Genomic DNA, 9715 nt, shown 5'->3' with positions numbered 1-9715 from the left:
GCTGTGTCCAAACATAAACGAAGCAGGTGTAACCTGCGTGGTGAAAGTGCAATGATTCTACCAGTCTGACTCAATTTCTGAACATACACTTGGGCTGAAACATTGCCCCTATGACAATGGAACTGTTGCGTTATATATGAACCCTTTAATATCTAATCACAATTTGTCATATTATAGCTGGGTTATAAACATTCTATTTAGCACAGAAACTAAGAACAGGCATTTCAGAGATGCATAGACCTGGATTTCTGTCCCAACTAGAGCATGCCCTGGCCATGTGATCTTAGGCAAACTAATATTTCTAAGTATATAGGATATAGGACTAATAATACCTACTATGAAGGGTTATTGAGAAGTCCAAACAAGAAAATATATGGAAAGCATCTAGCACAGAGCCTGGCACATAGTAAATACTCGAGTAACTATTAGTCTTAATACTAGGGGGGGGAATTTGCACCCACCCCCTCCAAAGAGCACCCAGCACAGCCTCTTCTACACGGTTGACTGCTAACCATTGTGTCTACTGGTAAATGATTTAACAGAATCCAATTAATGAGAGAGAAAGCAGATACATTCAGACAGTGAAAGAGAAAGTTGCACAATCCCTGGACCAAATATATCGATACATTGCTCAGAGAGTGGGATTCATACCACTGGTGGTCTGCAAAATGATGTAAGGTGGAAAGCGACCACATCCTAATAGCATTAATATCGTTAATCACTTAACCATTCTGATTAGTTGAGGCGAAAGTCTCAGCTTAGTGACAAAAATCTCTTTGACCCTTGTTTGTTCAGCAAAAACAAAAAAGATAATAGTATCTAGCGAACATTAAATATCATTTTGTATTGTATTTATCTTTTGGTTACCTTCTCTCTGTAGCAAAGTGATCCAGGGTTTTTCAAGAGTGATATAAAATTTCCTTTCAAAATAAATTTAAGTTTAAAATAAAAATACTAGAAATACCCTTAAGGAGCTTACAGAAGAGCAGGGATAGGAAAAATAAGTAAGCATGCAATTACAATACAGTGTGATAAGTGATACGAAAAGGTAGAAGAGATGACATACTGGCTTAAAAAAAGTTTTCCAATGTTAGTAACCTTGACTAATAAGTAGCAGTTAACCTCGTGGGGTGGGGGTGTGGGTGCAAAGGTGGGCATTTCTGTGATAAGGCACAGACACAAAAAAGAGCAAACATGTAGATATGCAGATAGTTCAGTATGGCTGGAGCACAGACATACAGGGAATAAAGAATCAGTTAACAGACTGGAGAGGTATGCAGGGCCTGATCTCAAGAGGTCTTATAACCCATTCTAGGAGATTTGGACTTTATCCTGAGGACAGTGGTGAGCCAATGAACATTTTCAGCACATTTACATTTTAGAAAGATAATACTGGCTGTAATGTTGACATTGGCTTTGAGAGAAGATGGATTAAGCAGAGCTAACCTGATTCCTTTATAGCAGACTCCTCAGAGCCTCTGTTAATATATACTGTGAATTTGTGAGAATTATATAGCATAAAACCCTTTCCAAACCTAAAAAAAATTAAAAATAAAAATAAATTTAAGTTTTTTGAGAGTCCACTGTGAAGAAGCTATGGGAATGACCTATGCTTACGATCCTTTCCGGGCCGAAAATGATTGCAATTGATTCTACCACACTTTTGCCGAGAATTGGGTTTGGCTGGGCTCTTTTTGAACATCTTTACTAAATACATAAATAAACTACTATTTGAGATAGGGAATCACCTCTTTTTTTCATAAGGGAACTTTCTTCGTGTTTCCTGCAGAAGGTCCGCGCTTAGACCATCTTCTCTCCACGTTGTCTGGGCAGCAGTTTAAACTTGGGGGAAAGAGGTCCTGGAGTCAGTCCCACAGATGGCTGTACCCGGTTAGCAGACAATGCAGAGAGCAAACCCCATTCCTCCAGCTTCGAAAGTGACTCCTTTTCTGTGACTCCCTGAAGCTGGGATGCTTGGATGTCCTGGATTTTTCTTGTGGTTTTCTTTTTTTCCCCCCAAAGGAATTCTTCTTGATCAGCAGCCTGTTCTTTGTTTACCCCTCTGCTAATCTGCTCAGTATGACTAAGGGAGTGTTATTATCTTTAAGACATGAAACCTTTCATTCTCAGAGAGAGTGGAGGGTTGCAAGGGAGGGACAGTGGCCAAAGCCCATGTGCCTCAAACCTCACCCGGGATGGCCTGGACAAGTGCCAATAAAACAAAGTGCTGGTCAGCCCAGGGTGTTTGCACAGCTGGGCAGTGTTTGGGGACAGCATGGGTGGAGAAGGGGGACACAGAAGTGTCAGCCTCTGACAAGTAACATCGTGCCGAAGAAGCCTTAGGCAAGCAGATGGATTTAATCTAAAGGGACTGCTGTCTAAAGACTTTCCTGCCTCGATCCCCAGTGGGTATGTTCTCAGTCAGGGTGCAGAGAGTTTCATTTCCAGATCTCTGTGAAATATAGGACATTAGATTGCCTTTTACAAAAGCGTCCCCCACCAGCAACCTTGTGAGTGTAGAACTAACTTGCCAGACAGGGTGGGGAAGCTGCGGCGGGGGTGGTGGGATGCTTTAGTAGAGCCAGAATGCGCAGGCGCTGAAACAACACAAACTTTTCCGTGTATATGCACTTTTTCCTGGTAGAGGATCCGTAGCTTTCATCAAGGAATCTATGATGCTAAACGATTATATACCATTGCCTTTCAAGTGCCCATGAGAACAAATTATCATTTAAATGTTGTTAAGCAAGCAAAGATGGCTAATTGAGGCTAGCCCTAGGAAGCCTTGGTCCTTCCTAGGACAACAAAACGAACTAAATTAAGACTCACGCATTTGTTCACTAAAAGTGCTCTCTTTCAAGATGTAAGATTGGATAGAACAAGATAAAAAGGAACAGACTAAGTCAAGTCCAAAGGATCCTAAGAGACAGTTAGATGAGCTTTAGCAAGAGAGGAGGGTGGGAAAGCCAGAGCAGCCAGGCCCACTGGCAGACACGGAGAGATGACTGGGCACGAGGCACAGATCTGAGCACAAGTTCAGAGGCAGATGGGTACGTCGGAGCCTCCCCAGAGAAGGGCAACCAGGAGAGTGAAGAAGCCGGAAGTCACGTCTCATGAGAAAGCAGGAAGGTTGGGTTTAGAAAAGATTGAGAGAAAGGTGACAGGGATATTTATGACTGAGATTTTAGAATCTTATGACTTTAGATGTGGAAGGGACCAAAGAACATTTGTGCCATTGCTCATGTTACAGGAGGGGAAACAAAACCAGAGAGGACTGCCTGGCCTAAGGCAGAGCTGACACTAGAATTTGGTCTCTGAGTCCCTTTCCATCATTTCCAGCTGCCTCCTGGAGTGCCTGATGTGCAGGAAAGAACTAGAACTCATGAGCTGCCATTTCAGGAAGTTAGATCACGGCTTCATGAAAAGCATCCGTATGTGGAAAGGGACGCTGAGTGAGCTAGTGAGCTCACCATCATAACGACTATTTCTGAGAGAGTGTATATTAGTTTCCTATTGCTGTTATAACAAAGTAACCACAAACAATGGTTTGCAACAGCACAAATTTCTTATCTTTCCAGTCTGGAGCCAGAAGTCTAAAATGGGCCAGCAGGGCTGTGTTCCTTCAAGAGCCCCTAGAGGATACTCCATTTCCTTACCTTCAATTTCTAGAAGCCAACTCCCTGCATCTTCAAAGCCAGCAGTGTAGCATCCTCAATCTCCCTCTGACTCTGGTTCTGTCATCTCATCTTCTTTGATTCTAACCTCTTATGAGGACCCTTGTGATTCATTATTCCCACCTGGATGATCCAGGATAATTTTCCATCTTAAAATCCTTAATTGATCACATAGGCAAAGTCTTATTTACCATATAAGGTGGCTTATTCACAGGCACTGGGGATGAAGACATGGACATCTCTGGGGGCTCTTATTCAGCCTGCCATAGAGTGGATCCTGAAATGTGCGTTCACACTGATACTGAGTTGAAAGCAGGCCTGACTTCAAATCCTGGCTCCAGCACCTATTCATTGCCCAACAATTACCCCTTTGAGTCTCTGTCCCCTCATCCACAAAAAAGAATAAAATCTCAAGGTTATGATTATGAGGATTTGTGGCAATATGTATAAAATGCTTAACACAGAGTGTGCCCTCAGGAAGTGGCAGCCATGTTTGTTCAAGGAACTTCCAGGTGATTCCCACCAGACAGGAATTCCATAGAAGACATTCCATTATTAAGTTCTATAAGATTTGATAAAGTGACCTCCAAATTCTCTTCTGAGATTGCTAAAATAAAAGGGAAAGAAGTAAAGGGGATTTTTCTCCCAGATATAATTGTGTTGTCTACTTCACAGATCCAGATCTGTCCCACACTAGGTCTTACCTATCCTTTCTGTGCAGCCAAAACTGGCCAAAACTCTGGTGGTCCCTTGAACATATACCCAGCTTTTCTTCCCTCTTCACACATATTGGATGTTAGGTGGAGGGAGATTATTCTTGAGATTGACTAGACTAGATAGACAGTATTATTCCTTTTACATGTCAGGAAGTTAGAACTCAGAAGGCAACTAATTTGCCCAAGTTAGCTCAGTCAGAGGCTGAGCCAGGACTCTACTCATTTCTGCCTCATTCCCAACCCATTGGGAATGAGGTAATTGATTTTCTGGGTTGTCAATAGCTAACAGACCCTGCTATTTGCCCCCTGTGGTACTGCTGTCTGATTGTGTCACCTAGATCTCTGGTTGGGTTTGAGCAGGATTGAGAGCCTGACCTGGTGTGTAATGATTGGCCAGACCAGGCAGCTGAGACCAGCACGAGCTCCCGCCTTCACATCTGTCAACATACCTGACTGCAAGCAAATTGCTGCCTGTGACCACTGTGTCCAGGAGCCAGAGAGACCAGGAAAGGAAACAGAGGGGAACATCTCAATTTCGTGCTTGGGGGAGAAGTAGAAGCCTGTGTTGATGCTTCTTCCAAACATCCCAAAATCTTCAGCAAGGATTGGAACAGTCTCAGACCGCCCCTGCTGAACCAGGAAGGAAGCTGAGGGAAGAATCCAGATCGAGAAGCAGCAATCAAGGTAGGTGATCTGTCTGGTCACAGGCCCTTCTCTGGAGATCACAAAGCAAGCGCTTGACCCAACCTTGCAGCCAGCACGTCTCGGGTGATGTTCTGCTGAAGGAGGTGTGGTTGATGTGGGCGTATGTCGGGCAAATCAAATCATTTGTCCTCCAACGTATTCTGAAAGTGGGTTGTATTTTTCTTCCAGCTTCTCTCTCCTTTGAAAATTGCTGCTGTTCTTCTACATATTTCAAAAGTTTAAAAAAAATCTTTCATCATAAAAAATCCTATTTGTGATTTGTTGAAATTCTTCCATCGATCGTGGCTCTGTAAACATGGCTTTGTTCCAGAATTTCATTTGCATGAATTCTTTTCACTTTCAAAATACACCAAAGAGGACAGTTTGCAATTATTCTGAGGAACGCACAGTCCATGCAGAGGCTGTAAACCTCAAAAGACAGGATATCCCAGGAAGCCATGTGCACTTTTCTGCTTTGGAACCTAGGGAGTTAAAAGTCTTGAAATTGCTGGAGCAGAATCAAGCCTATTTACCTAAGCTTATCACCCCAGGCAGCAGGTCAATCATTTACTGATGCCGGGCTCTTTCCTACCTTTGGTGGAGGACCGCTAAAGCCCTTGCCTGATTCTCTCTAAAGAATGGACACAAGGCAACTTAGAAGATACATTTCTCTGAAGCTACAGCCTCCAGACCAGAGTACATTTTTACCCTGCCCAGAGTAGGAAATGCCACAGGGTCCTTCCCAGCTCGATAATAAACGTGAGCAAGCACACAAGCTGGATATCTGACACCATCTCGGACATAAGAGCTCATGACTTTGGAGAAACTTCTCCTGCTGCTGGAAGTCTATAGGGAAGAAATAGACTAGCTCTAGAATAAGTTATTATTCTAGGGGGGGATTGAGGTTTTTACATAATCCTCAAAAACATGGAATTTTCCCCTCCAAGTCTACACATTCCAGAAATATTCTTAGTGAACACGATCCACTCTTCTTTAGGCCTGAATGTAACTCCTCTAGAAACATTGTCATATTGTCACAGCATATGTCTGTCAGGTCTGTGCAGTGGTTCCTGTTTTTTATAATTATTAGAAGCCTGGTGGTAGGGAGGCCCTATTTTTCTGAACTCCCTTTAAGGAAGGGGCTGGGCCATGTATTTGACCTGGTAATGTTTGACACTATTGTTTTGGGCTGTGTTGGGTCTTCGTTTCTGCGCGCGGGCTTTCTCTAGTTGCAAAGAGAGGGGGCTACTCTTCGTTGCGGTGCATGGGCTTCTCATTGCGGTGGTTTCTCTTGTTGCAGAGCACAGGCTCTAGGCGCGTGGGCTTCAGTAGTTGTGGCACGTGGGCTCAGTAGTTGTGGCTTGTGGGCTCTAGAGCACAGGCTCAGTAGTGGTACACGGGCTTAGTTGCTCCGCGGCATGTGCGATCTTCCCGGACCAGGGCTCGAACCCATGTCCCCTGCATTGGCAGGCAGATTCTTAACCACTGTGCCACCAGGGAAGTCCCAATGTTTGACACTATTTTTGTCAATCACTTATGGAACTGAAGTGACTCCCCTCTGGTGAAGTTTGTGGCTAGAGGTTTTAAGTGGCTCCGACAGTTAACTAGAAGCAGGAGTTGAGGCCACTGAGAGTGCAGCCCAGACACAAACCCCATGTGTGATTTTCGATGAATCTGGGGCTAATTCCCAGGAATGTGGTGAAGAATTATGAGAAACTGATTGATTTCTGTGACAATATTAAGCTCAGTAAAATGGTAAGTGTGTATCTGGCCAGTTTCCAGATAATTCTTAGAGATAACGATGGAGGTGGTTTTGAAGAGGGGGAAGGATGTCAGTGCATTCAAATGCATTGGCCAGTTTTACCCACAGGCCTGTAGGCTGTCTGTCCCACACTAGGTCTTACCTATCCTTTCTGTGCAGCATCTGGCCAAAACTCTGGTGGCCCCTTGAACATATACCCAGCTTTTCTTCCCTCTTCACGCATATTGGATGTTAGGTGGAGGGAGATTATTCTTGAGATTGACTAGACTAGATAGACAGTATTATTCCTTTTACATGTCAGGAAGTTAGAACTCAGAAGGTAACTAATTTGCCCAAGTTAGCTCAGTCAGAGGCTGAGCCAGGACTCTACTCATTTCTGCCTCATTCCCAACCCATTGGTTTTCCCAAGTGGCCATGGAATTAAGCACATGCAGGAGTTAAATTGGGTGGTAGGTGGGAATGTCACTGAGGAAAGCAAGGCTGACTAACAAAGTCAGTGGTTCTCCACTGGCCCTTGGATGTGCCATGCCCTGGGCCAGTTGGGTACCACTGTAACCAAAAGGCCAGCATTGACTAGATTGGACCTTCTTTGAGGGGAGGTAAAGGGAGGAGTGGGTGAGCAGCAAAGAGAAGTGTTCCCAGTTCTAGTGGTGGCAGTCACTGGGGTCTTCCCAGTCCCGAATATTTCCTAAGGAAACCCAGGCAATTCTCAGGCTAGATCTCTACCCCATTCCCTTCCAGAGATTCATGAGCCCCAACTAAAATACAACATCTGCACTATTTCCAGGGAAAAATGACACCATCTTAATCTTTCTCTGAAAACTGAAGAATTTAGTTACTGTTTCACTTCACCTCAGCTAATATCCACTCATCTAAATCCAATGGATTTGGACAAAGACGCTTGCACTCTTTTTCAGATTCATCCTAAAAATTCCATTAGCTGTCTGGCAGACATTCCAAAGCAGCCACAATTCCTGAGCATTTACAAGATCAAGATAAAAGAATGCCATCATGAAATGTGGTTGGCTAAACAACTTTGAACAAAGAGTTTCTTCTTTTTTACTGACCCACCTCATACATACCTAAGAGTGTGATAGCAAAGGCATTACAAACAAGGATTGCATCACCAAGTCCACTGAGTGCCCTTTTTTTATACAGTTGGCCCCGCGTGAACTCTACTCAAATGCTTTCATTTTTGTTAACTTAGGATAAACAGGATAAAAAAATGTTTTGTTAACATTAGGATAAAGAGAAAAGTTGAAGCTGAAATATAAGGATGAATAACAACATTTCATTTTTATCCAGTGCTTCTTAGGACCAGGAATTGAACCATTGCTCCTCATTTCTTTTTCATTTAATCCCTATAAGCAATTTACAATACTTGCTCAAGTCACAGAGCTAGTGAGATGAGGTGAAATTTGAGTTGGAGCCTATCTGACTCCAAAGCCCATGTTCTCTACACTCCGGGAAAAATACTCACCCAACAGTATCTATACTCTTTGTATTTTAAGTGTAAAAGACTAAGGAGTCCTTTCTAAATTATTTGCTTGGATCCTCAGAGTATATATTTATGACACACACACCCCCCATAGTATCCTTGATCCTATACAGGTATAAAAATCAATATCACAGTGGTTTTCCTCTCCTCCAGGAAAGTAACCACAAAACACACACACACACACACACACACACACACACACACGCACAAACAATTGCCCACAGGTTAGCACATTTATCCCTTTCTGAAACTGCAAGAAAAAATTGTTTTTCTCTCCTGGTTCACAAACATTGTTTAGTTTGTTTGATTTTAATGTGACATACAAACAAATTTTTTATGCATTATACCAGGATTTTTTTGATGTTTATTTCTGCAAATTTCTGTCTTTGAGAAAGCTAAGTATGTCAAAACTTTCCAGTATGGTTTTATTTAATCTTCATAAGAGCCCTGTAAGAGAAGTGTCATTTTCTGATGATAGCCTTTGAAATAAGGAACCTGAGACTCATTCAAGGTGAGTGTCCTTCTCAATATCACTCAGCTGGCACGTCCCAGAGGGTTCGGGACTCCAAATTCTTTGCTCTTTTTTTCTAATACACAAACAGTTCTCTGGATTCCTAAGGCTTACAAATGATAAGAATGGGACACACAGCTATTTTCAGAAATTAAAAGTGCCGAATGACTACACAGTCTGTTCTCAGGCTACAGAGACCCACTCAGATAGTGACTGTTTTGGGCTGGGATTCTATTGGGTCAGTATGGTCATGTTGTTACTCTAATTAGATTTTCATTGAGTACTGGAAATGAAGACACTAATTGTTAATAAAATCTGCCTCAAAAGCAAAAACTTTGAAACCCACGTGCCCACGAGCAAAATAAGATCTCAAAGAAATTCTTGCTTGGAGAAATCAGTGGTAACAAATCACTATCCCCTAATCTATTCCATGCCTGGGGGACAGTGTATGTGAGTAGGGCTTCCAGAGCCCCCGTGGTGTCTCTTGATGTACACAAGTCCTCTCTTGGTTAACTCTGTAACCAGATGAATGTCTCATGAGTCAAGCAGTTGCCAAATAGTAAGAAAGCTAAGGAGGTTGAGAATCCATCCTAGATATAGTCCCAATACCTATAGAAGCCAACGAAAGTTACAGGAGGAATTCTTGTGCCCTGTGAATTCCATTTGTCTTAAAATGCTATGAGGAGTCAGAAAGCCCTGCATCAGCTGTGAATCTGGGTGAGGACTAATCATCTTTTTTTTTTTTTAATAAATTTATTTATTTTTATTTTAGGCTGTGTTGGGTCTTTGCTGCGGTGCGTGGGCTTCTCTTGTTGCCGAGCACGGGCTCTAGGCACGTGGGCCTCAGTAGCTGTGGCACTCGGGCTCAGT

This window comes from Pseudorca crassidens, chromosome 5 (assembly GCF_039906515.1).
Source record: "Pseudorca crassidens isolate mPseCra1 chromosome 5, mPseCra1.hap1, whole genome shotgun sequence".
NCBI classification, from domain to species: domain Eukaryota; kingdom Metazoa; phylum Chordata; class Mammalia; order Artiodactyla; family Delphinidae; genus Pseudorca; species Pseudorca crassidens.
This window is presented reverse-complemented; position numbering follows the sequence as displayed.